The sequence below is a fragment of the Falco biarmicus genome, chromosome 2 (assembly GCF_023638135.1).
Source record: "Falco biarmicus isolate bFalBia1 chromosome 2, bFalBia1.pri, whole genome shotgun sequence".
Lineage (NCBI taxonomy): Eukaryota > Metazoa > Chordata > Aves > Falconiformes > Falconidae > Falco > Falco biarmicus.
Window position 1 is genome coordinate 44,822,629 of NC_079289.1, and position 26,536 is coordinate 44,849,164.

General features: G+C 41.9%; 1 protein-coding gene across 8 annotated transcripts in view; it reads right to left on the reverse strand.

Annotated features, from left to right (window-relative positions):
• Positions 1-26,536, reverse strand: part of KLF12 (KLF transcription factor 12) — a 249,805-nt gene that overhangs the window by 194,903 nt on the left and 28,366 nt on the right. The window contains exon 1 of one of the 8 annotated variants that reach the window (XM_056329624.1): positions 17,977-18,140. The exons of the other annotated variants lie outside the window; for them this stretch is intronic. The gene's annotated coding sequence lies outside the window, so the exon portion shown is untranslated. Of the gene's footprint in view, positions 1-17,976; positions 18,141-26,536 lie in introns of those variants that run through there. 8 annotated transcript variants of the gene reach the window in all.

The window sequence follows — 26,536 nt, forward strand, 5'->3', positions numbered from 1 at the left end:
TGTCAACTCAAGGTACATAAAAGACATAAATGTAAATCTGTAAGTGTAAACCTGTACATGGGCTATATGTTAGCAATGAAGAGCAGTGAACACACTCAAAATAACACTATTCTCACCACTAAAATAAAAACCATTTTAGTACAGTAAAAGAATACATGGAAACGTAAACACCCCCAAGTTATCCACATGCAGAAAGTGTTACTACTACATAACAGACACTTTAACTCCCTCTGATGCCTTGGGATTTAGTTACATCCAGTCAGTCACACCCATAGAGTCACCACAAGTAGTATCAGATTTTTTTTCTATTGCATAGGCAAACCCTTGCAGACTACTTTCTTTTTTTGTTAGAATTTGATCTTACAAGGTTAGTATAGTTTTAGCTGTAAGAGTCCTAGACATTTAGATATACTCTAATGTGGTCAGTCAGAATGTCTCACTCGTGTACTGTGCCACAGGGATGCACTGTCTGAAAGAGGTATTAATAAACCCATTATCGTAAGCATTCAACTATAGGGAACAATTACATAACTTTTAATTACTTTCCCTTATATGTTACAGTCACATAAGAAAACAATGTTGTTAAAAGCAGTAACAAACATCAATATACACTTGTGAAAGACAAGGGCAAAATAACAGGAATGGAAAGGAAATAGCAAGAGGGAAAAAAGAAGACTCAAGTGCCACTGAAAAGTAGAGAAGAGAAATTCATACACATTTACTGCAACTTGCCCTACTGCATTTGCATTTTCTCTGCTTGTCAGAAATGGAAACAAAGGAGTATTAATGACAGTGAACACCATCTAGCTTACTGCCACCATAGAAGAAAACATTAAACCCTAGAGTGTAAAACCAGGGTTATACACAGCATCTCTTTAAAAAGACTAAGCAACTCTACAAAATACATCAAATTAAAAACTATGCTCTACTTTTTGTTTTGCTCTGTTCACTTCTCTGTGTAAGTCTAATATATTTTAATGAGATTCTTTTCACGTATTAGCAGGTAAGTCCAGCAACAGATTGCTATTTTGTGACCGTGCACTCTTATTGACTTTAAAACAGGTGTATTTGTGAATTTTTGCTTGCTTGCTCAAATCACACTCCAGTGCCCCGGCTTTGCCATTTTTAGCAATTCCTTCCTGTGTGAACGAGCTCAAGCATCGGGTTTTCTTTCCCACACCGACAGGAAGCCCTGCCACCAAAGTTGCAAACTTTGTGCAGGGAGAGGTGCAAGGAAGCAGCATGATGAAGACAGAAATGTTCATGTTCATTTATATTTAAAAAGAAAACCAGAAAAATAAAATAATAGATGTGAGGTCTAGAAGAGAAAGAGTAAAATTGCTATCTAGAGTAAAGCGAAGAAGAAATAATGCAAAAGAGAGGTCTCAGCACATGATGGACAAAGAAGGGGATAGGACAAAGCATCAGTAAAATGAAGCAAAATACCACAACATTCAAAAGCAAAGACTACCTCCCGTAACTACCCCACATGCAGGTATTCTGTAGGTGGAATACAGGGGAGGAAGGTCTACGGGGAGTTAAGAAAATATGAGCTGAACAAGCATCCTGCAGGTGGCTGACAGAAGCAGAGAAGCAGTGAAAGCCTTAAGATTGAGGGAAACAGAGGTGCCGGAATGAATCATTCTTCTGATTATACGTAAAAAAATCTGGAAGATTTGTAAGAGAAATATTACTAGTATGAAACCCTCTATGATTTATTACGTACACCAGGTAAATTGTCCTTCACCTCCAATTACTGGGCTACAAAGTAGGCTGAAAACCAGCTGGACCACTGGCCTCAAAATACATTCACCAGCCACTCAAAATCCTACTAGTAGCCAATTTCTAGGTGCCAATACCACAACACAGTTTCATTAAAACTGATAGGATGGGATAGAGCGCACCTTCAGCAGGTCTGCAAGTAACAACAGAAAAACAGAAACAGTGAAGCACACTCAAGGGCAGCACTGCCATTCAGCAGAATCTCAGCAAGTTGGAGAAATGGTTTGGCAGGAACATTGTGAAATTCAGCAAAAACAAACAGCAGGTCCTGCACTTGGGAAGGAGTAACTCCATGCACCGGTACGTGTTGGAGGCTGACCAGCTAGCTGGAAAGCAGCTTTGCAAAGAAGGAGCTGGGGTCCTGAAGGACAAAAAGTTGACGATGAGCCAGAAATGGACCCTCGTGGCAAAGAACGCCAACAGCATCCTGGGTTGCATTAGGAAAAGCATCACCAGTAGGTTGAGGGAAGTGATCAATCTTCTCTGTTTAGCACTGGTAAAACACGCAGAGTGCTGGATCCAGTCCTGGGCTTCCCATACAACACAGACATGAACACACCAGGAGTCCAGGACAGACCACCAAGCCGGACAAGGGCTGGAGCACATGGTGCTTGTGGACAGGCTATGACAGCTGAGCTGTTCATCCTGGAGAAAAAAAAGCCTTGCGTGGGGCAGGGGACACACAACAGAGTCCAACTCCTCCCAGAGGTATGCAGAAACAGGACAGGAGGTAATGGATACATCAGCAGCATGTGAACTGGCCATTAAGGAAATCGGAAAAGGTTTTTATGGTAAAGGTCATCAAACGCTGCAACAAAGCACCTAGAAAGGTCACAATCGCCATCCTTGGTGATGTTTAACACTTGATTACACAAAGGTCAGAGTAACCTCAAACTCTGACATTGGAATCAACTTTGAATTTGACTGTGCTTTAAGGGACTGGACCAAATGAATAACCTCCAGAGATCCCCTCCAACCTACGTCTGTCTACCATTCTGAGTCTTCTCCTGTGTATATTAGGTTTCTCCAACCATTACAACTTCAGCAATACATTTTCTGAGAACATGGGATCCCATTCCAGTGACACAAATTTTTAAGACCCAGAATTCAGGGGGAAAAAAACTGAACTAGGGAGCCTTACATAAGTTTTAGCATTCTTGTAAGTGGAAAGAAAAAAAAAAAAACAAACAAACCAAAAAAACCCACAACACACCTCCAAAACTCTATTTGCCTTCTCAGCTGTTAAAAAAATAGCGATTTTTCTTTAGAACTCCTAATCATAAATATGCATACGTGTGTGCATATAAACATATATATATATATAGTGTGTATTTATATGTAGTTGCTAACACATCCTGAAACCTCCGATTAGTTCATGGTATTCTGAAGAGGTAAAAAATCCAGCAGCTTCACATTTAAGTAGTACACTACAGAAATACAGTTCACATAGTGAATTCTCACTGTTTAGGGATATTCCGACTTTCCCATAATACGCACAGTTCCTGTGCTACGGGTTTCCTGTTCTTCCCACATGATGGCCACTAGTGTAACAACAGTTATTGCCAGATCTGACACAGACACCAGAAAAGTGACAGTATATTTTCAGCTGCATTACTTGAGCCCCAAATCACACGCTATCACTAGCACATACTATTAGACATCATCTAGGGGACTTCAGCAGCTTGGATCAACTGCTCTGACACAGACTTTGTAAACTTTCAAGACAGGAAAAGCAAATAATCATTCTACCAGTTTGGGTTTTTTTTCTTCTACACACACACACACACACACGGTACATTTATGTAAGCATGTTACAACCCATCTGAGATACTTTGTATCTTCCAAAACAAAATTTCAAGTTTCAGATTTTTATGTACAAACTACGAATATGAATCACATGATGAAACAGAAGGAAGAACAGATTTCTGTAGTTTCCTATCATCTGTGAATGAAGCACCAAGACGCATACATGATATTAATCACCCAGGACTCCACAGATTACATCAGCAGAATAACATAAGGAATCCACAAATATTACTATACTTTCATGCTAAAGTTAGACTGCACTTTGTACAGAGGACACATTCAGTTCCCTTTTCCCTTCGAAACTGGGGAAACCTCAGATGATAGTTTCTCCCTTCTGGAAAAATAAGGCAGTGTCCAGGTTTTATCTCAGTTCCAAAATACTTCATAATGCCACACTAAAACAGTGCTTTTCAGCAACATCTGAAAAATTTTTTTTGCAGTGGTGTGCCTCATTTCATATAAAAGCAGACAGAAGGAACACAAAGCAGATTGTGGAAAATTCTGCCAGCACCTCAACCGTAGATCATGAAGGTCACCCTCGGTTTCAGGTCGTGGGACATATCTGTCATTGGGAAATATCTGGAAAAGAGCAAGGAGTTCTGTCTTGATCCAGCTCACTACCTGCACAGCACCTCTAGTCATCTCTCCAGAGCCCCCACCACCATCAGCAACAGATGCTCACCAGCACAGCTCCCCACGAACTACACCATCAGGTGCACACAGCAAAAGCCCAAGGGCCAGCAACTATATCTTCCTCCGTGTTGCATCACACTAGGGATACTCAGCATTCAACATTTTTGTGAAAGCAAACAGCAGCCAAGCAACTAGCAGTGGTACTCAACGAATAGTAAGGAAAAAAAACCCCAAAGTCCACAACAAATATCTAGCACTCTGCCTCATAGCCATCCCTGCAATGTAACTGTAATTTCAAAGAGAAACACCGTATTATTTTTTAACTGATCAAGTCACATGCTAAAGACAATATACAGCTTGAGGGAGAGAGGGAAAAATAATAATAATAAAAAAAAAAAACAAAAAGAAAAAAAAGAAAAAGAAAAAACATGAGAGAAAACCCAAACATGAAAGCAAAGCATCCTCTTTGTCAAAACAGAGTCACAAGACTTAGATGTTTTAACTTTTAACCCACATTCTCCAGGGGAGGGATAGAAGGAGGGAGGATAAATACATGTTGCCTAAGAAGCTTTAACAATCCAGATTCATTGTTATACTGTTCATAAAATACAAAGCCAGTTTCACACTCACAGATTTTGAGGTGGGAAACATAGTATTTTAAAAGTTTATTCTTATACCAGTAAGTCATAAAAGCATTAAGAGAAGAACAGCAAGTAGAGCTTTACATATTAGCTTTCACTGAAAACAAGAGAAAAAACCCTACAGATTTATGACACTTTTTATTACGATTACACTGTATAAATATAGCCTGAAGTAGGGAAAAAAAACTTGCATCTGTCAGTTTAGCTCAATTTTTTAGTATCAAAGTTGTTGCCAATCTTTCAAGATAATGCATTAGCAATGTACAGACCCAGCATTTCCTTTTTCCATACACAAATATGCAACTCGACTGTGCAAAGTGCCCAGGTCACCCACTGAAGTCAGGAGCATGGGCTGTTTCAGAGTCCAGTAAAGGCTTACTCATCATCTCCAAGCATCAGGTCCCTTATTAAAATCACTGCTGTCATACAGTTTACCCAGGAATAGGTTCTGACTGTGACTACATCTTGACATAGACTGAGATGTATCCAACAGACGAAAGAAATTTTAGACCTTTAGAAAAACTATGGTTTAATTTCAATTATTTTCTTTCTTGCATTCCTTAATTCATACTTAATTTAACACCCTATTTCTTTTTATCAAGTTAAAAATCATAACACATCACGGAACGCAATATCTAAGGAATAATCCAGACCCAGTGCAAGCAGTCGCCAACCACAGTCCTGTTTTTCATGCCGTACCACCTCTGTGCGCCCCAGCCACAACTTCCTCAGCCGTAACATGCAACAGCAACTCTAGCAGGAGAAGACAATCACATTTCCTGGCGGAGGGTACAGTTAACCAAAAGAGATGAACACACCTAAAGGTGTGGTGCCACCAGCTCTTTCCTCCCCCCTCCCCACTTTGGATTCACCTCACTGACTCTTGGTTCATGAGAGGTTCACCACCTCTGATGTTCGTCTGAATACTTTGGAGAACTAAGGTCACCAAGCAGGCAAAACTACAACTGACTTAAAAATAAGTAATTTTCAGCCAGATTAGTGAGCTGAATATGCTTGCCCAGAGGCTGAATCATACTGGAACTAGCCAGGGAAGGGAGTACAAATGGAAGGAGAAGGGGAGGTGGAGACCACTGCTTCTGGCATAGTGAGATGCAGGGTTTGCCAAGTCTGTCTCATCAAAACTATATCCAGTGGACAAACGGGACAACATACCAACTGCTGACTGTTACTGCAGAACTGAAATGCTTTCTAGAATTTTGACATTCTTCAATAATTTCGCACAGAATTTTTAAATAACATAAGACAACACACTTTTGATTAGCGTATCAAGATAGAGAGAGATGTCAGGAATTCGTCAGCAAGAGCTGGTAGGATCATGTTCTGTGGCCCCATAACCATTTCATTTTTCCTGCAATTTTGGAATCATCTCAGGACTCATCTACTGTTGACAGAGCTATATACATTTCCTCATTCAGTGGGATCAATCCTTAATGTAATTGCACTCCCAAAACAGTGAGTGAAACAAAGAGAACTCTCCATAAAAAGGAGATGAAGAGTCCACAGGAGTATTTTTATTTCTCAGTACTCTTTCTCTTTACATTACAGACATGCATCAAAAGAAAATTAGGTTAACCCATGAGTGCTATTTAAGTGTCAGATACGATGCCAACAGGCACTTTAATAAAGACCAGACAGTCAAAGACTAGAGGTAGGATATACTGTGAAGACTTCAGCACTTTGCTTCTGTACAAGTGAATGTGTTTGAATGTTCACCTGCACCGTGTATCACAGCAGGCAGTACAAAGGGAATATTTAAATTCTGTGTGTGTTTATAAAGGCAAAAGAAAATAAAATTACAATGAAACCTCAAAGATTTGCTTGTAGGAACAGCAAATGAGAGAAGCATCCCAGACGCAGTTGCTAAGCCCATGTATCACACATTCTCACACTCATCTAGGAATACCTCAGCATAGTCTCTACAGTCAACACTTATTTAAGAAAACTGATCCACCCAAGGTTAATTGAAAGCTACCATTATCACTGGGCAACACTTTAATTTCAATAACATAAAGACCATTAGCTTCCTTTTCTGGACAATATACCATTTCTATCATATAGCAGACTTATTTGCAGTACAGTGTATCTTCTCCAGTCCTGTTAACTTGTTTTCTACTGGCAGAAGATAATTTATACCTGAAGTGACTTTATTTTTAATTTTGTTAAGATAGCCTAAGCTAAGTTTCTGTTCAGAACACATTTTTACAGCTGAGAATTATCAGTCTCTGAAGACACGGATTTCTAGTGGAAGCATGAAGACATTTAACTAGAGATGGTAAAAGAAATATGGGTTTTCAGCTACCTAATATAATGAAAAACCTTTACAGTAAGAATATAAAAAGAAATGGACAGTTCAAGGTAAAACATTATCTACAATCACTTCCATACATGTCCTATCTTTATGACTGCTGGCTGCAACCTTTTTAAGGTCCTTTCACTGATAGTGCTTATCTCAGCTTTCATTTTAAAAGCTTCTTTTAAAAAAAAAAAAAAAAAAAACAACTTCTTGCAATGAAGTACCCTTCAAACTACAGATCAAACTGCTTGATTTTGACTTTGTCCCAATGATTTTTCATTCCCCAACTACCTTCTAATATCAGAACCACAAACAAAAAGGTACCATGAACTCCAATGTTTAGAAGGGACAGCTACTCAGTTTATGGAAGCGAAGCATTACTTGGCACTTACAAACAGACCTGAAGATCAGATCCAGTACATGGCAGTGTCCACACATTCCCCACCACAGCTCCAAGCTCGCAGCACCTGATCCTCAAGGTCTGGCACCCAGAAGCCTATGATGGGGTCTTTATGCTTGCAAAGAGAGGCACTTCAAGCAGGACTGAAGCCTTCACCCACACTTTTAAGAGCTGACCAGAATTAGTGAACTACTAATGCACCAAAATAAGGCCAGTCTTAAACCCAAATACTCTGCACAAGGTACCACAGCTGCAGTTCCCACACTCGAAGAACAAACTTTACTCACTTGAGGAGAGCTGACAATGTTTTACCCTTCTTGGCTAAAACAAAGCAGCAGCAACAGAACAGGGGGTCAGCACCACACTTCACACCTGTCAGGAATTGCAGGGAAGACTAACCTGCTCCTCCCAGGTCAGTGAGCTTCAAGTTCAGCTTCTCCCAGCCAGGAACAAGAGATTGCTCTTCCAGAAGGCACTGAGAAGCAACGGGCAGCATAACTGGCCATACACCAAAGGCAGTTCCACCTTCGCAGAGCTGTTTCATGCACCTGGATATTCCCTGAAGTCCTTAATTCTAGTCAAGCCCCACACGTGCCTTGTATGACCATCATTTCAAGATACCAGGCAACCTTGTCTTTCTCTGTAATTAGATCAGATCCTTCTCTGGAGATTCAAAACCAGCCACTAGGGCAGTAATTTCAGCAGGATGTAAGAATACTCTGATTTTCAATAGCATCTAGGCACTCCCAAAATTTCTTCCTGAAGGAAGATGAACAGACCAAGCACATCAGCCATGCAACAGGGAACACAGCTACAGAAGAGCAGCAGAAAAGCAGGAGTCTCCAAGTCTTACACTAACAGAAGGAAGCCGAAAGAGGAACATGGCAAGTGGGAGCAGTTACTTCAGGGACAGGAGGAACAGTAGCAATATAACCTCCTTCCAGGAAACAAAAAGGATGGACAAAGGAAGAAAAAGAGCACTAGAAGGATGTACATGAGGAAAAGAACAGAACATGCAAAGTAAAAAGTGGTGGGCAAAAGGAGGAAGAATGGGGTAAGTGATGGAGAGAGAAAATCCAAAAGAAATGGTGTAATCTTCTACAGCTCTTTCAGTATGAAAATTTTAAGTACGTTAAGAAGATTCAGAATACTCCTCTGAGGGAACAACATAATTTTTGTTGTTGTTGTTTGGTTGGGTGTAGGGGTTTTTTTCCCCCACTTCTCTTGTTTTTACAGAATCTGTTGGATCAGAAAGCCGAGTGAGTCGACCACTGTCAGGAAGTGAAGTCATCAAGACAAGCTGCATCTATTGTTTTTAAATTGGAAGAGCATCTTGCACATGCATACTCATGAGCAAGAGACCAGAATGGAAAGAGAGACAAAAAGGTGAGTGAGCCATAAACAGAAAACATCAGACAAATGTGAATGAGCCACTAGAATGAAGATGAGTCAGATACGAAAACAGATTTTAAAAGTGTTCAAAGAAATGGGAGGATAGAAAAATTCAGAGAAATGCAAAATTTCAAGCTACTCAGCTTCAATGCTTCTGCTTTCCTTACTTTTACATTATACATATCTGGTGATGTTCTGTATTTATAAACATAATAAATAGGTGATAGAACTGGTAGGAGTACTTTCATCATATTAGTATTTCTGTTTAGAGTTTTTGCAAACCAGCAGGAAGACAGAAAGAGGAAATAACATCTACTGCACCCATGTTCCAGCTCTGCAGGGGGGCATGGGAACCCTCCCACCATGCAGGCTTCTGCTTTATTTCAATTTCTTGAAAGCACTTTCTGTTGGCGACTACTGCAACCTCAGAGGAAGGAGTCAAACTCTGCAGCAAGAGATCAGTACCATCCTAGAGATTTTCCTGCTTTCTCCAATCCCTACCTGACCACAGACGATTAAAGCTGGGGACTGCTTTTAAAGCCTTGAGCTAGTTTTATTTTCTCCACTATCTACCTCACCTAGAACTGGAGCAGTGCTCTGGGTCTGGCACACTAATGTTTTTTTCTGCTGTCCAGCTAGCAAATATCTTGACTTCTTCCAACTTCGTTGGCTGTTTTCCCACCCAAGCACATATGTATATAATAAAAGAATCCCCTAAAAATGTCAGTCTGAGTATCTACAAAGAACAGTTAGCCTCGATCTTATAGGTCTTTACAACCTATACTATTTTATGATTCTATGATTCCTTCCGTGTTTGTGTCTCATATCTTCCTGCAGTCCTGGCCAAAAGGTTCCAGAACAATAACGCAACCTTTCCTCAAACCGCATGACAAGGGTTCTTCCTGCAACAACCCTCCCTCAGTCAATGCACCAGATTCACACTTCGCTTCAGAAGTGTTCCCGCATACAGGGACAGAAAAGTTGCATAGCCTCAAGAAGCTGCCAAAGGCAGGAGAGAAACACAAGACAATTGTGATTTTGAAACATGAGACAATTGTGATTTCCAACCACACTCCACGCAGCAACGTAACTTGCAAACAACTGATGGTTTGAGCACATATCCTTCAACCACCACTGCTGAAGAGCTGCCCCACGGCTGCTGAAACTGCCCCAGGCAGTGGTTACCCTCCCTTCAGGTCTAATATTCCCTGTTAGGGAATGGTAACACACTAATACACAACATACTTGAGCAGATCACAGCAACCTATGATGGTGTGAGGTCGGGGCAGCCCGTTTTTGGGGTAGTAGCTGAAACAGTATGTTATAAAATCCAAAGTTGCCTTGCCTGGCTTGCACAGTCCTATTACGGAGCTCCTGGAACACAGGAGCACAATGTCTCGCATGGTAATTGGTTTGCAATTTGTGAGCCTCTCACTGGTTTAGCTCAAAAGTCCTTACATCTGAGCTTGAGAGGCATTTTCAAGAGCATCTCAGCCATTCAGACACATCCCATTGAGAGCTAGAGTCACATTTAGTTGTCTCATTCAGATGATTTGAAAATACTACCTTTCACATTATTTTTTGCCATCATGGTCTATGTCCGCCTCCCTCTAATGTCAGGCATCTAATTGAAGTACTCAGACGGGGAACCAAGGTGGCCTAGATGCTCCCTCCCTCCAGTTTACACGGGAACAGACGTCTCTGGAGGTTGCCACAGCCTGCCTCAGATCTAGAAGGGCTTTTTACCTTTCCCTTGACCACAGCAGGAGCATTGTTCTGACTACACCTTTACTTGAGCAAACTGTCTCCATCAGGTGTTAAAAGTTGAATGAAATAAACCTAGGTCATCTTCCCTTACTGTTGTATTGCATATTCATATATGCACACATACACATATCCATGTATAAATATATACAAATACATACACATATGTACATACAGACATGCATATAAAAACACACGCACTCTAGCATCCTTCAGCACAACTGCTCTTGGTATGCTTGCACTTAAGCTGTAAGCTGCTCTTGCAAAGAAATTAACTGACCCAGGACAGGACACTTATTTCTCCCATCCACCTCTAAGCCTTTAGTGGGTGTGGGTGCATCTCCCGACACACTTTTGTACTAGCACAGCTGGAGTCATACACACAACAGAGAAATGAATCCAATTAAGTTTTTAAAAATACTAGAAAAAAGTTATTACTGTCTTCAATCTATAATAAAGACGTGTAGTTTTGCTCATGAACATGTCAGTACCTTCCTAATGACTGCTTCTGCTTGCTCTGCTGAGATGTCAACAGAGCCAAGAGCTAGCAAGCACCTGTTTGGAAGCAAACCCTCCACTTTTGCAGACCTTTAATAAGTTAAGAGTCTTTGCATCAGTACATGGTTTTGCCTATTGCTTACCAGGCAAAGTCTCCACACAAATAGATTTGCAAGGTAGCACAGCTCTCACACAGTTAACACTAGTAGACATGCATTTGGCAATGTGTAATCTAGCAATAGGAATCAGCCAAAAATACTGTTTTGTTTTTATTTTTTACATAAAAAACTGGCACTCTGCCCTGCCATTACAGCAGGCTGCACCAAGAGGAGACAAGATGGTCCTCTGCATCCCACCTGGGTCCTCTCACACTGTATTTACCAGACCTCACACAGATAGTACTTCAAAGTCAAATTCTCTATTTCTACTTAAAACATTGGTCATGTTTTTGTGGGGCACTCTCACCATCAGGTAGCCAGATGGAATCAGTCTGTTGAAGAGAAACAAACACAGATCAATAACTACAGTTTGATTCGTGTGCTTTAAATATTGTCAAAACATGCATGAGGAGAAGGCTGGTGGACTTCACAGTGAAAGCTCAATGCACTCCAATACTCCTGTACAGGGAACTAGCATCCACAGGAGTTAACTACAGCAGGAGAAGTATCTGCAAGCAGACAAGACAAGTAAATAAATAAATAAGGATGGGGAGCATTTCATATTCTTTCAGCCATTTATATTTAATGATCTCTATACAACACAGTCTACAGTTCTTCAATAACAGAGCCGTGCAACATGTGAATGAGAACAGGAAAGCATGAACTCTGAGATCAAACTGCAACTCCTCTGGCTTTAAATTGAAAATAACAGTCCTTTCCCTATTGATTTTTTTTCTCCTCTTTCATTTGTGAAAAATTGATTTCTCTCGCCTGTGTTTACTGAAGTGTCCACACCGGCAGCTCACTGCTTGCTTTAGTCTTTTTATTTGCTCATCCATACCTCCAAGTAAGCCATGTCAAATAAGCACCTGGGAGCCCCTGTCCCATACTCACCCGTGCTCTTACCAAGTCTCAGAAATCCTATCCCTCCTGCGTTATGACCAAAAGATGAGGAGGCTCCTCCTGCCTTTCCAGAGGACACTCAGAGCCCACTCTGGTAGCCAGAGACCCTTGGGACAATGCCCATATCATGCTTTTTTGCAGGCAGCCATATCAGAGCAGCACCAATACGCAAGGAAGATGCAACAGGAGCTCACACTCTCCCGACAGCTCCTGAGACAACAGCAGTATAACAACCCCAGGCTTGGCATACCTGAACACCCAGGAAATCTGGCACAAAAAAAGAAAGCCCTGGAAGAAGAGAGAATTTTGGGAGGTTGAGATGAAAAGGCAGGAAGTACTCACACCATAAACCCCTCAACACAGCCACCATCCGTTTGTTTGACTCTCTTAGTGATGGATTTAACAAAGGAGCCCACACTTTGCCCTCTGAAGACAGCTGGACTAGCTGGAAAAATGCCAGACAACTCCAGCCCTTCAGATCTTGAAGCTATAAAAATTTAAAATTGTAACATACATATAATTTTTTTTAAAAAAAAGTTTTTACAGAAAGTTTTCCACTGAGAATAATTTGGGAATTTTAAAAACAAAAATAGCAATTGAGACTAAATCTGTGGTGCTTATGAAATACTAGTATTTTAGCACTGAATCCCTCCTATGAAAAAAAAGGAGCTCTTAATTCTCAAGGCAGGCCAGCCTGTGCGGCAGTATTTATGATGCACACACATGTCCACTCTGAACACGTGTGGCTTATTTCATTTTTGATCTGAACTAAAACTCACAGATGTGAAAGGTATCCCCACTTTGGCAATCAATCTCTTTTGCACTAAGAAAAACTGCACATCACACACAAAAGAATGTAATTTGCATGTAATAGGCAATGGAATTTTAAGGTAACTAGCCATGTTGCAAGGTTATACATTTAGAAAACTAGAATATACTCTTATTGCAGCACCCTTCGAGCATTAACTGTTTGCAGTCAGATTTAAGTCAAATCATTTTAAGCCCTTCATGACTATTTCATTGCCTTTCCCTGGCCCTTGGGTCCAGGGGTACAAATTGCACACAAATTATGATGTAAGCCCACAATTATACAATTCTACCCCTCATTTATTAGACTGCAAAAGACAAGAGACCAAGTGATCGTGACACGATCAACAGATCCACAAATTATAAAAGGCATCTAAAACCCTAATTATCTATTCAGGATCCACTATAAGGCAACACATCCTGCTTGTAGGCTATGTGAAAAATAAAGAAGGAAATTAAGTGACCCTCCAGGTGTCAAAGGGACAAAGCCCCCAAGCGAGAGGACCTGGAATGATGGTCCTTTGTATGGTTACATCCTAAATGGACAGCACCTGCATGGCACATTGCACTGCAACTCCCACAGTGACATCGTCCGGTACACAGCAAGGGGTGATTCATCTCTTCTGTATCTATATCCTATTCGGTTGATTTTCTACGCAGCAGCAATTCCCAAGGAAAAAATAAAAAAGGCACAAGTTCTGCCACAATATTGTTCATTTAAAAAAGAAAGTGTCTCACCCCATGCAGAGATGAATGATTCATCATTGTGCCCTGAGGAATATCCAGGCCAAACAAGGATGCCAGATAAAGAGACATCACTCCACAAACCAAGAGCAGAGTAAATAAATAAAATGAGATCTCTCCCTTTCTAAGAAAGAGAAGCGGCATTCTGCTTTGAATTTGGGTGTGCTCTAAGCTTCAGAAAATTTAGTGTGCAACAAATCTTTTGTTGAAGCAGTACCTGAGAACAAGGAGTTATAACACAGGTCCACAAACCTTGTGTCAAAAGGAGCAATCTCTACCACTCTTCAAGCAGCTAAGTTGAGCTTTATTTCACATAAGCTGTAAATGTCAAATTACCCTAATTAGGAGTTTGTTGACCCTAAGTTTCAAATATATCAAATGAAAACAAAGACAGAAGAGCTGAACTGCCCCTGGAGATGTGTCACTCTCTGGACAGACCCTGCAACACAGAGGCCACCTCTGTACCAGCACGTTGGCTTGGGCTATCAATTTACCCTGGTTCCCAGTGAAGCCATGGTGCACGCAAACGAGGTTGCTTCTGGAGGAAACTAAACCAGAAGCCCCCCTCCAGCTGCACACCAAATGTACTCCAACACCCAGTGGGGTCATAAGGGTCTGCAATAACAACTGTTCTCATCACTTCCATCTGCTCCTGCTGCTCCAGATCACCTGCTTGTGTAGACATAGCCTCCAGCACATAGTTAGGTGAAACAAGTCTATACCTGGTAGTTTCAAGATTCTGCAACTGCTTCAAATCCATTTGAAAATAAACTCATGCTGCATGACATAAGACATGTGTTTTACTAATATCCAGCAAATACTGATTTGGTAATATTTTACGATTCCCTTTTCTCTCCTCGACTCCCGCTGCTTCTTTGATCCACCTCCCCCTACTTTCCATGCAAGCTGAACATTTAAGGATGTTTACAAATAATTACAAAATCATGGGAAAGGAACTCAAAGGCTTCCTGAAGATGAAGAATTTGGCAGCTTTGCCCCTGGAATGTAACAGTAGGTGTCCTGAGAACATACAAGGAGGGCATTGCTAGACTTCACAGACATCCTCTGATCATAAATGCAGGCATCTGGTCAGTGGTACCTTTGGGCAGCAGCACATCTGAAGCCATCACCCAAGGCTCCCCCGACTGCCAAAAGCAGGGGAAGACAGGCTTCTAGAGCTCAGCACAGATCTCACAGCAATCTTCCAGGTATGCTTGGCAAAAGGACTAGCCCCAGAAGGAAAAGTTCAGGTCAAGTCATTGCAGGTAAGTGGCCCTTGCACAAGCATCAAATACCACTACAAAGGGTACTGGATTATACTATGCAAGATACTTTTCCCACTTGCAAGACTAATACTTACATAATAGTATTTGCTTTACGGCTACAGTACTGATATACACTGTTTTCCTATAGACTTATTGATTAAATCATCTTCCTTAAAAGGACAACATTCCTTTTATTCCTCATCTATCTTTAAAGCATTTTCTTTTTTATTTTCCGTTCACCTCCTTTACTATATATCCGGAATTTATGCAGAGAAATACACAGAACCTACCTCTTAAAATATTTATTGTCAAATGCAAGCTTTTTCTTGTTATTATTTTGTGAATTTAACTACAGAAACCTATACCTTGATGGTCTGAAGATGCTCTTTGCTTTAACTCATTTTATTTTGTCCAACAGGCAGAACAAGAGTATTTCGAATGTTCTGACCAAAATTATTTATAATCCAAACAAGACTTCAGACTTGGTCCTGCCTGATCAGCTCTTATTCATCACCTCCCTGCCCTGAAGTACATATCATGTCCCTCAACAATGGCTGAGAATAAGAACTACAACTAATGTACGTTGAATTCCAAAAGCCAAGACATAAATTATATAAAGTTGTAAGCTGCTCTCATAATGCTGTTTTTGCATTTTAAAAATTAAAAGTACTTCTCTCTTGCATACTACCATTCATTTCTAAAACAGTTTTTTAAATTATCAAGCATTAGATATATAGCTTACATATAAATTATATAAATACATTATACATTATATATTTTTATATATATGTATGTATATAAAAAAATATAAAGCCTGCATGAGACCACCTTCATGCAACAATCTCCAAATTTAATTAATTTCCAGAGCATTAACAGAGTGGACTGGTTCAGTAGCTTCCTACAGGAAGCCTGTCCCAGAAGGAAGAATGCATCGCTAGCCTTCCAGCTTCTTGTCCTGAATCAAAAATACAGTTTCAGACTTCTTCCAGCTGTAGAGTGAGCTGCTTTGAAATCAAAACAAATGCCACTGTTTTGACAAAGACTACGTAACAACTAAATTCAGGAAATGCTTTGGCATTAAGAAGCCAAATCTTTGTCACAGAAATTTTATGTGATTATTTTGTAATGAGTTTCACAACTACAGAGACCAATGTACTAAGAAGAAAGCTTCTCTTATAACATTCTGGTGCTCTTTGGTGGTTGCTGGTTTTTTTTTTTTCATGTGTGTTCCTAGGTAAGAAAAAATATGTGTGTCTCAAAAAGGGTTACGTGAATTATTAGTACATTTAAATTGTTTGCCCCAGGCAGGAAAAAAGATCATGCAGTTATAAAACAATCTCAAGTGTGCCAACCATAAAGCAAGCAAAATGTAAAAGATATGTGGATATTTAAACAAATGGAATTAATTCAAGTCCTTTGCTCCATAGTATCTGAGTACATGAGTACCACATGTTCCAAAAGGAGGTAATGAAACATAACTAACATCTGTCATCTTAAGCTTAGTCTCTCTCCAATCTTTCCTGGGAAAAACCACACGTGCACTGCAGCATTTGGGGGATTTGGAGTTATTTTATTCTTTCTTTTGTCCCCCACGTGCATCTGCACATTTGTTTATCCTTAGATAGATAGATGAGAACATGGATGATTTGAGAATGACCTCGGGAAAGAGGCATGGAGCAGCAAGATCCAGAGGAGTCTGAGCATCATTAAGGAAACAGATTGTCTGTAGCAGGAAACCAAGAAAAGTTGAAAAGGACAAGAAAAGAGGAGATACAGCTCATGTTATCCAAGATGTCTTGCTGTATAAAACTTAACATACACTACACGCATCTTCAGTTTTCTTAAAGGCTAGGAAAAAGGAATGTATTTGGGAAAATCCAGCTTTTCCAGGCTTTTCTATTGGTTGTAAGGTGTAGTCCCCTGAACATGCTCCTTTCATTTCAACCATCTCTCACCATAAAAGCAGTTGCCCTTATTTTTTTTTCCATTAGTATTTGAAGGCAATCACAATTTGAGTTCCTGGAAACATAGCTCAGAGCTTCTAAATTATTTTCCACATACTGTACAAGGAATGCTCTGCCTCCCTCGTGTTCTTGCCATTCCCAAAATAATTCACTATTTCCACTCTTCAGCATCTGTGAACCAACAAAAAAGTCAGAGCAGTGTCTTGCTGCAACCCCACCACATTCAAACAGGAAACAGTCCTAAACAGGAAGACACAACCACAATGTATTTGATAACAACCACCAGCACGACCTGAGGGGGTCACTTAGGCTTCATTCCATCTTTCAGGCATTGTATGTAATCTAAAAATAACACAACTGTTAAGTGGCTATCTTATCACTGATCTGAACACTTGGAGTGGAGATATTTCTGGTCACCAAGTAATATTAAGTTTAATCTCTCTGTCTTCAGAACAGAAAACACTCAGAAAGGAAAGTGGGAAATATGATTCATGATGGAGTTAAATCAGATGGTCTTTACCACAGGGTCACACAAGCACTGCCATGCTAACTCTCTCACAGTCACTTCCAGAAGCTCCTACCACTCAGTCAGATTATTCCATGCTTGGGCTATGCCTAGAAAGCAGTGTTTGCTTTGGAAAAGACAAAGATTACAACTTTCTGTCCAATTTTGAAGCACAGGAAGAGGCAAAAAGGTAACCATGTCCAGAACTGAATTCCTGTTCTCTATCACCACCAGAACACCCTCAAAGATATTTTTTTTTTATTTCCTGAAAATCTTATTTCATGTAATGATCTGCACTAGTAAACCTTCTTGCACCACTATGCTCATAACCCACAGCTTTCCTTACTGCTATTTCTGTTTTCCCCACCACCTGCTCAGTGATTTGGCAAATGGATCTTACCTTTCTCCGTACGCAGGCTCTTAAGATGCAGCACATTTCTACCCTCAGACTTCAGGGCAGATAGGAGAAGTCATTTTGGCCTTCTAAAAATCCAGTCTTGTTCTGGTCTATCAGCCTGTTTTTAAGTTCTATATCTCTGACCCCAAACAGCCAGCCCTTGAATGCCTTTTGAAGCTAAATACCAAAACAGGAAGCTCTGGGCAGGTAGGTGGGAACAGCCAAGAGAGAAGTTTATTAGAGAACTCAACAAATTTTGCTTAGGAGGAAAGAAAAACCTCTTATGGGTGTCTGCTACTTCTGAAAAACCACCAGCTCAGGCTCTCACAGGCAGCTCTCACCTGCCCTGTTTGGACCAGCTGCACACAGGGACTGCAAACCTCTTCATTTCCACTGGAGGACATCGATAGACATGACATGGCACGAGACCCTCATGCCCTGTGGCATGCCCATCCCTCCCCATCACCTATTTCCCACACCCCCTGACACCCCATCTCTCAAATGGATCATCCTCCAGGCCTGTTGATTTCTCATCTCCCCGATCCAAATGAATGCCACCAGATCTTTGCACTCAATTGCACCATTGCTTGACTTGTGCTACAGCAACAAGAAAGCAAACACACGCTTCTTCACCCAGATGAGGTGCTCCACCACACCCCTGGTGCTGGGGACTGGACAGACATAGGCATGGAGGAGAAAGGCAGTCCACCCTCAATGCACCTCCACCTCCCTCGCAGGGCAATCTTGGGCCACTGTGAGTCCTATGGGCTAAGCTTTGTCAGCTGCTGGAGTCTACAGACACAAAAAAACAACCAAAAAATGGAACAAAACGTGCACTGTCAGACAGGACTTTCAGAAGAGGCTGGGCTTCTCAGAAGTTAAAGCATCCAATTCAAGACATCTTTAAGTGGTTAGATTTTACTTGTGCTATTGCTCTCTTAAAGATTGTCTTTAAGGCTGGGAAGCACATAATCAGGAAACCTAAAAGACTCTTGTGGCTTTCAGGAGGCGTAGGTGTCAATGCAAAAGGCACTCTGAACTTTAATTCTTCCATACACACATTTGTTGTAATAGATTTAATGGTATCACAGCCCCCTACACATTTGCATTGCTCTGAAATATCAGAATTTCACAATCAAGCACTTCCCCTGTCCGGTAAATTTACAGATACAAGGCAGCAACTAGGAACTGTTCACTGAACTCGTCAAAAGACAAAAACCAATCCAGCTGCGAAATTAATTTCTTAGCACACAAATTACAATGCTCAGTGATCTCCTTTGTTCATAGGAGGACTAGGTACAAGGGGGTTGTGCTGTTTTCTACAGTAAACAGAGGTCTGGGCAAATTCAGAAAGTCCAAAGCTCCCCATGGAAAACACGTTGCCAATAACTGTCTTTTAACATAGCAAGAACTCCAGCTCAAGTAACTTCCCTCATCACAACAGCACAGGTATAAAAGCAGAAAAGGAAGGGGTTCTTAAACATGTTGATCCCGAGAGATTTATTACCCAAAATGCCACAACAACACATAAAACACGCATGTAAGGCAATCCCATGTTCCTTACAAAGACACCACAAGACTTGGGGACTGCCATCATCATCTCCATAACCCACCAAGACATTTTATGAAAGCAACTGCTACGTTTAACCAAGTCAACATGAATCTAGACCACCCGTAACTCCACATTAGGTGTAAATGCTGCACAAGAGCAAGGTATGATATAAAAAGGAGCTAATCTAGTTACTCAGTTACAAAATGAGGTGCAGACCAGCCAGATTTTTGAGCTCTTTGTTCCTCCTGCCCCAGCTGGAGAGTTCATCACCTGCCCAACCCACATGCCATGCTTGTAATTCAACCCTAGTGGTGACCAAAACAAGCTCAGCTCTGCACTTTCCTGACCTCTGAGGAAGCAGATAACACCAGTCAAGTTCAGAATTAACTGTCTGTGAAGTTTCATCAGATTTCCCTGCGACACAGGATGCCAACAAGCAGCAAGTGAGAACTAAACTATAAACGTGCAGCAATTTACCCTGCGCTCCCCCCGCCCCCGGTGCTTTCCTTTCTGCACTGATTTCATGCACAGCACTTATGCAATCCATCAGCTGAGGCCATGGCAGGTTAGCAAAGGGCAGCAGGGACAGGCTGCCCTTTCTGACTCCCCAGGAGGGGCGAGGAGAGCAAGGAGCAATGCCACAGGCAAAGCAGAATCAGCACAAGACACAGAGCTTTGGCAGCCAGGTACTTGGCCCTGCAAGGATCAAGGCAAGCCCAGCTCAGAGCTACAAAATCGCAGAGATCTCATAGAAGTCGGTCCTTACATGGAAGAAACAAGCAGGACTGAGCCTGGTACCACAAAGGTTCAGTATCCTTTTAAACATTCATAGTAAAGCACCAGAAAAAGATACCCAAGACTAGAAAGAGTAAAGAGATTAATAGGCTGCAGAATGAAAAGCCAAAAAGAAAACAAAACTTCTTTTCAAAGTTGATTAATACCACCTCTTATGAGGAATAATATAAAAGCAAAATCCACGCCTCCATCACAGTAGAAACAGCTTAGCAGGGAAAAAGCCTGGCTGAAAATTCTTAATTTATCTTTGGCAACTTAAACCATTTTCACATAAATGATGTTTAGAAGGCAAAACTGACTGACACTTTGCTTCACGATAACACAACAGCCAAAAATCCTGGCCCATATGCCTCACTCGTTAGCATTACTGGGACTGGAAACTTCACTTCTGATGCTTTATGCATAAATATCATCTACCTACACTGGAGAAGGCACATCACACTAGGGTAGATTCAACCTTGACTGAGGTGTGTAACTTCCATTAATTTCTCTTTAATTACACAGAAAAATACATATCCTGTACAAAATAAAAATTACTGCAGAACTTGGGAGGTTCTTTACCAGTTTTGACCTAAATTCCAGATCAGGCTGCAAGTAAGATGTATTTGCGTGGCATCCAAATGATTAAGACAGGACTATTTCAACAGAATCAGGCTAATGCAGCCTATCAATTTCAGAAAGCATTTTAAAACAAAAACAAAACCACTTGCAACAGAACAAAACCACTGATAAGAGAGTGTATAAAACGAGCAGCAGACTGCAAGGAGCCCATTCTCTCTATTTCTACTGAAACAAACCAAAATGACCGTGACTTTCCTCTTTCCCCACTTCTCCCCAATATCAATTTCATATTAAAAAAATATTCATTGGTGTTTTGGAATTGTTTTATCTTTGAAGCATTTCTGCCTTAAAACAGTTGTGACAAACACAGAACCAGAATTTTTTATTCTTATTTGGAGACAGAACTCATGTCTCCTTCACACAGCATCTCCCACTGGAATTTAAATTTTCTTTAACCCAAGTTTTCAGCAGCCGTGCCGGCTATTCATAACGCAACCCACAGTGGAATCTTTCAGGGCTGCTGGCCATTGTGGTTACCCTGCTTCTTATAAATATGGCAGCTTCCTGCCACGGCTCCCCTGCTACATCAGGTCGAATCATGGCATCCTTCACCATCGTGACCCCCGAATGCAGTCATGACACAGCTCTGTCTAGTTCCATTAACTACACGTTGCAATGAGATAGCACTTCTGTGCTTACCTCCTGAACAGCCAGACCCTTCCTGAAGCCAGCCGAGGCTGCCAGGCTGCTCCTTCAGGCTGCGTACAGTTAGTATTTTCATGTTTCAGAAATAACAGTTTTCACAAATTGCCCACAACATGAAGTTCATGCTACACCTTTAAATATGCTGTGGTGGCAAATATGTAATCCTCAAGGCAGGGTCCTATGCATCGTTCACTCTTCCAACCCTGCAGGTACAAGCACATGAGATAAAGCTTTTGATTAAGTGATAATAATAACAAAAAGGACCTTTCTTCTCAACCAGGTGAAAAGAGAGAGATGAATTAAAAAAACAAGCAGAGCACCTTATCACTCCTTGGCGATCCTGTAGCAGATACATTTATTGCACAGCAGGGTACTGAATGTGTTTTCCTTTATGCTGATAAATTATAAATTATGTGTGTCCTACTTCTAGTAGTACCACTTTTTTGATCATCTCTTGCAGGACTGAGTCAGCTAATAGCAGCTTTGGTATTTCTGACCTTTACTTGGTCAAAAAAATTCCATGTTGTTGTTTAAATCAAGGATGCTGCCTGCAGCCCCTGATGGTCACCATTTCACCTACCCATGGTGACCTGGTCAGTTCAACAACGGCTGCTGCCTGACACAGAGCCATGCACATGTGAGGCTGAGACCAGCTCCTTCGGACGATAAATGTTGAGGTGCCCCTTCAACACTTCTAGCTGAGATGTTTCCAGTCCCTCCAGAACCCTTCATCTACCAAAACCTCAACAGGGTTGAAAAGGTGATGCTGTCAATCAGCAAGAAAAAATTGCTGCTGCTGGGGGAGCAAAGGAAGAAAAATAAAACCCTCCCTCTCTTCCTTGCTTGCTGTGTGCCTGCACCTCCAGCTGCTTCAGTGCACTTGTGTCAGGAGATGAAAATAGATGGGCTTGACAACTTCGCTGTCTCTCTCAAAGAGGCCAGCTGGCAGAAGCAGCAGTCTGGTCCTGGGTAGAAAAAGGTGGGTTTACTATTTCCTCCTGGTTAAGCCTGAATGTTCACTTTCATTTTGACGGGGCCGGGGGGGGGTGGGGCGGGGGGGGGGAGCAGAAAGAAAAAATTCTCTTTTGAACACAAATACTGAAAAATCTACACATCTGCCCACACCTGGTGAGTAGGAAACCTTCATGGGTGTCATCTGGTTCTACAGAACCTAATCTTCCCTATGAGGAAAAAGAAAACCTGAAAGTCATGACTGCAGAAAAACCCTTCCAAACACAAGCAAGCATAGAGTGTAGCAATGAGCTACAGAAATGCTCCCAGTGTTGCTGTTGTACCTCACACCACTTCAGAGCAAAAGTGTTCCTGTCTAGAAAACCTGGGGTCAGCCCCAAAACTGACAAGACTAAAGACTAAATTTCACACTGCTGCTGTTCTGCCATAACACAGGGAGACTCTGGAGAGGCAGACTGGCAAGACAGATGTAAATTGCTACGGGGCACACCAAAATCCAACAGGATGGTTAAAGACAAGCCTGCAAGAATGGAATCACCCCTGACCACCTGTGATGCACCTAGGAGTTGGAGGAGATGGAGATTCAGCTAAACAGTATAAAATACTCAAGTAGATGACTGAAGTTAAATAAACTTTCTTAAATAAACTTAAATGTATACCAGCAAGCTCTTCATAAGAACATCTGTCTGTAAGCTTTGCTCCAAAGCAAGACCACAAATCACATTACAATCGATGCTTTACATCTCAACACACAAATCAGCACAGAGTGCAAATGCCTGCAATGCATCACAACTTCAGAGCCCAGCTTTCCAGGCTTTGTGCAGAGGCAATGCTGTCACAGCCACATCCCCCTTCCTACCCCAACCGCCCAAGCCTGCAGAGCTGTGGTTCAGGGGACTGCAGCACCCCACTTGTGCACACCAAGCCACAGAGGAGCAGCAACCTGCAATCGCGTTTACAGATCACATGGCACAGTCAACATGCTTTTTTGGCCCAGGACCAGTCCACACCTTCCCAGGATCAGATTACCAAGGACACCGAGTCACTCACATAAGATTGCAACTGAGGCCCATGTGTGGTCACCAGGCAGCCAGAAGTGCCAACACAAGAGGAGGTTTCATAGGGCAAAAAGGTTTGAACTGAGTTTATGCGAGAAACCTAAATTAACCATCCTACTACCATGTAGGTCATTTTCCAAATCATCTCTCCACAGCATCATAGACGATCTCAAATTGGAAGGGACCCATAAGGGATCATCAAGTCCAACTCCCCGCTCTTTGCAGGGCTGCCTACCACTAAACCGAACACCAGCACACTCCCTGCCATCCTCAGGCTCAGGGGTGTTCAGCTACAGCTCCCAGTTTGTACTACAACGGGGCCAAGGGGATCCAGTTTGTAGTGGGACGGGGACTAGTCTCTACTGCGAGTGGTCCAGGGGATACAGTTTGGAATGGGACGGGGTCCCCATCCGTACTGGGAGGGGCCAGGAGATCCTTCAGATGCTTCAGAGCTGTTGCAAAAAGCTGCTAGGTTTCGAAGCCTATTTCTCATTCAAAGTCAAAATGACTAAGACACTTTCAGAAATTTTAACTCATTATTTATTTATATCCAGAAATAAAGACATGGGTGGTCTGAATAGATAAAAGTGCTTATTTCTAATGGCCCTCCCTGTAACTGCTGGTACAACAGCTTGTAAATGCTTAGTACAGAGGTCATACACAAAAGATCACTTCTGAAGAGCACTTCTAGAAGGTCGTAAGAGGACCAACCCGCTTCTTCCCAAACGGACGTCTACTAGCAGCATCTCAGGGGTAGTGTGCTCCTGGCACATTCCCTGAGACAACGATACTGAGGGTCTGTGGGCTGTCATGATGTGGAAGCATAGCCTACTTTTCTACCATTGATGGTCTGAAGTTGCAAAGGAAGAGCCCTGTGAAGAAAAGGGGGGAATTACACTAAAAGGAGGAACGGTGATGTACAGAAAAAGGAAGAAAAAGAGAAGAGCATCAGCTCCAAATACTTCTGTGGGTTGTGCTTTGCTCTTTTTAAAGATATTTGGTACATACAGGTGGCAGATCAAAATCCAACATATGCCACATGGAGACAGCAATTTTATTAAGGAAAGGAAACTGAGCACACTTACTGGACTTGGACAGGCCTAGAGTCCGATGCCATCACTAACTGCCAATCCCGTAACTAATTCCCGTCTCATGCCTGATCTTTGGGTGTTTAGTATATGAAGCTTTCCTGCCGCCACTGAAATGGAGTATAACTCATCTGGGTGGATGCTTTCTGCCTGCATCCTGTATTTGGTTAACACAGTATTTCAAGTTTTTCACACTTTGGCCTTCAAAAACCTCCTTTTAAAGGGAATCAAGGCATTTGGGAGAGGACTATAAGAGAAAGCAGGAGCTCCTCAGGGTGAAGGACTGAGGAGTAACACCAGAAGACCAAGAAGCCCAGTGAGTCCTAGATCCATCCCAAAAGGCCAGGAAGCAGGAAGGAACTGGACATGGAACTGGTCTGAAGAGCAGCTGTGACATTCATGCCAGAAAGTCATCATCACAGCAGCATGGCAGGGTGTCCTGGTCATTTATCTCATGGCTGCGTAAGCCTTCATACTCCTTCCCACCAAGAGGGACCCTTAAACTATTCTTATAAAGCAAACAGGACTAAGACAACTGTGGACAGCATTTTCTTCCTCTTTGTTTTGTTACACAGACTGGGCATATTGATCCAGTAACTTCACTATAAGCAGCTCAGAGGTCCTGGCTCCCACAGTAGCAAAAATTGGTTTTGACATCCTGTTGACCGCTGAAGGACTACATGTAACCATGACAGAGCTAGTGACCACTGTAAGACATGGCCAAGGGTTGGGGTCTACCAGCACTGAGCTGAAACTGTGGTAGAAGCCATCTGTTTGCAGAAGATTAGTGGGGTGCCCCATACATGGAAGCTGGCCACATCAGGGCCTGACCAGCTGGGATCTGGGCCATCGTCCAAGCCTGCTGCTGTTGGCTGGTGAGAGCCACAAGAAAGGGGACTTTTCTACCCTAGATGAGCCATCTGCAGATCTCCAACAAAAACAAACCAAATGAAGCAGATTGCCACGTGACAAGGAAAACTCAGTAGGTAGATCACCACAAAAGCAATAGGAAGATTCTCAAGTACAGAACTGCAGATTGGAGATGGCCCAACACATGAATGAAAAGCAGATGGAGCCCTCAGACTCAGTACAACCCAAACATACCTGGAAGAACTTGTGGAAAGAAATCTTTTTTTACTGTTTTAAAGTGTCTGGCCTGCACACAGCAAAGAGACTAACCCGACTGAACGGTACAGCCACCTCAACCTGTGCCTACAGGTAAACCTTCACAAGAAAGGGTTCTTAAGGAGGTATTTCTACTTCTAACAAAACAATTAAACCCAACCTAATCCTTTAGGGCTACCCTGTGAGTGCAGTCTTCTACTGACTACAGCTATCTGACTTCTGTGGATACTTTCACAGTTTGTACCTTTTCTGTGAATACTTCTGAGAGTTTTGTGCTGCAAAAGAAACTAATCCCAAAGCCCAACAGCATAGGTGGAAATTTCAGCTGCAATTCATTTGGTAGGTTATTTGCAGATGAGTGCCACCCAGGATCAGGATGACCACAGCCCAGAACACGACAGAACTGCTCAGGTGTCTCCAGCCACATGGGCTGTCACAGCAGTACAGGATCACTGCAGGACTAAGGTGAAGCAAGCTTTGTATATCACCTAGAAACTGTTACTAAAAGAACACACACCTGGGGATACCAGCAATTAAATACTGCAAAAGTGCTGGGAACTGCCCACCAAGGAGTCAGTTCACACCAGTTATGCCCACAGCCCACTGAAATGGCTCAGTGGCACAAACGATGCCAGTGTTACAACCCCAGGCTGACACTGCAACTGCGCCACTGAATGCTAAACTACTAGCCACAGAAAGTAACACTT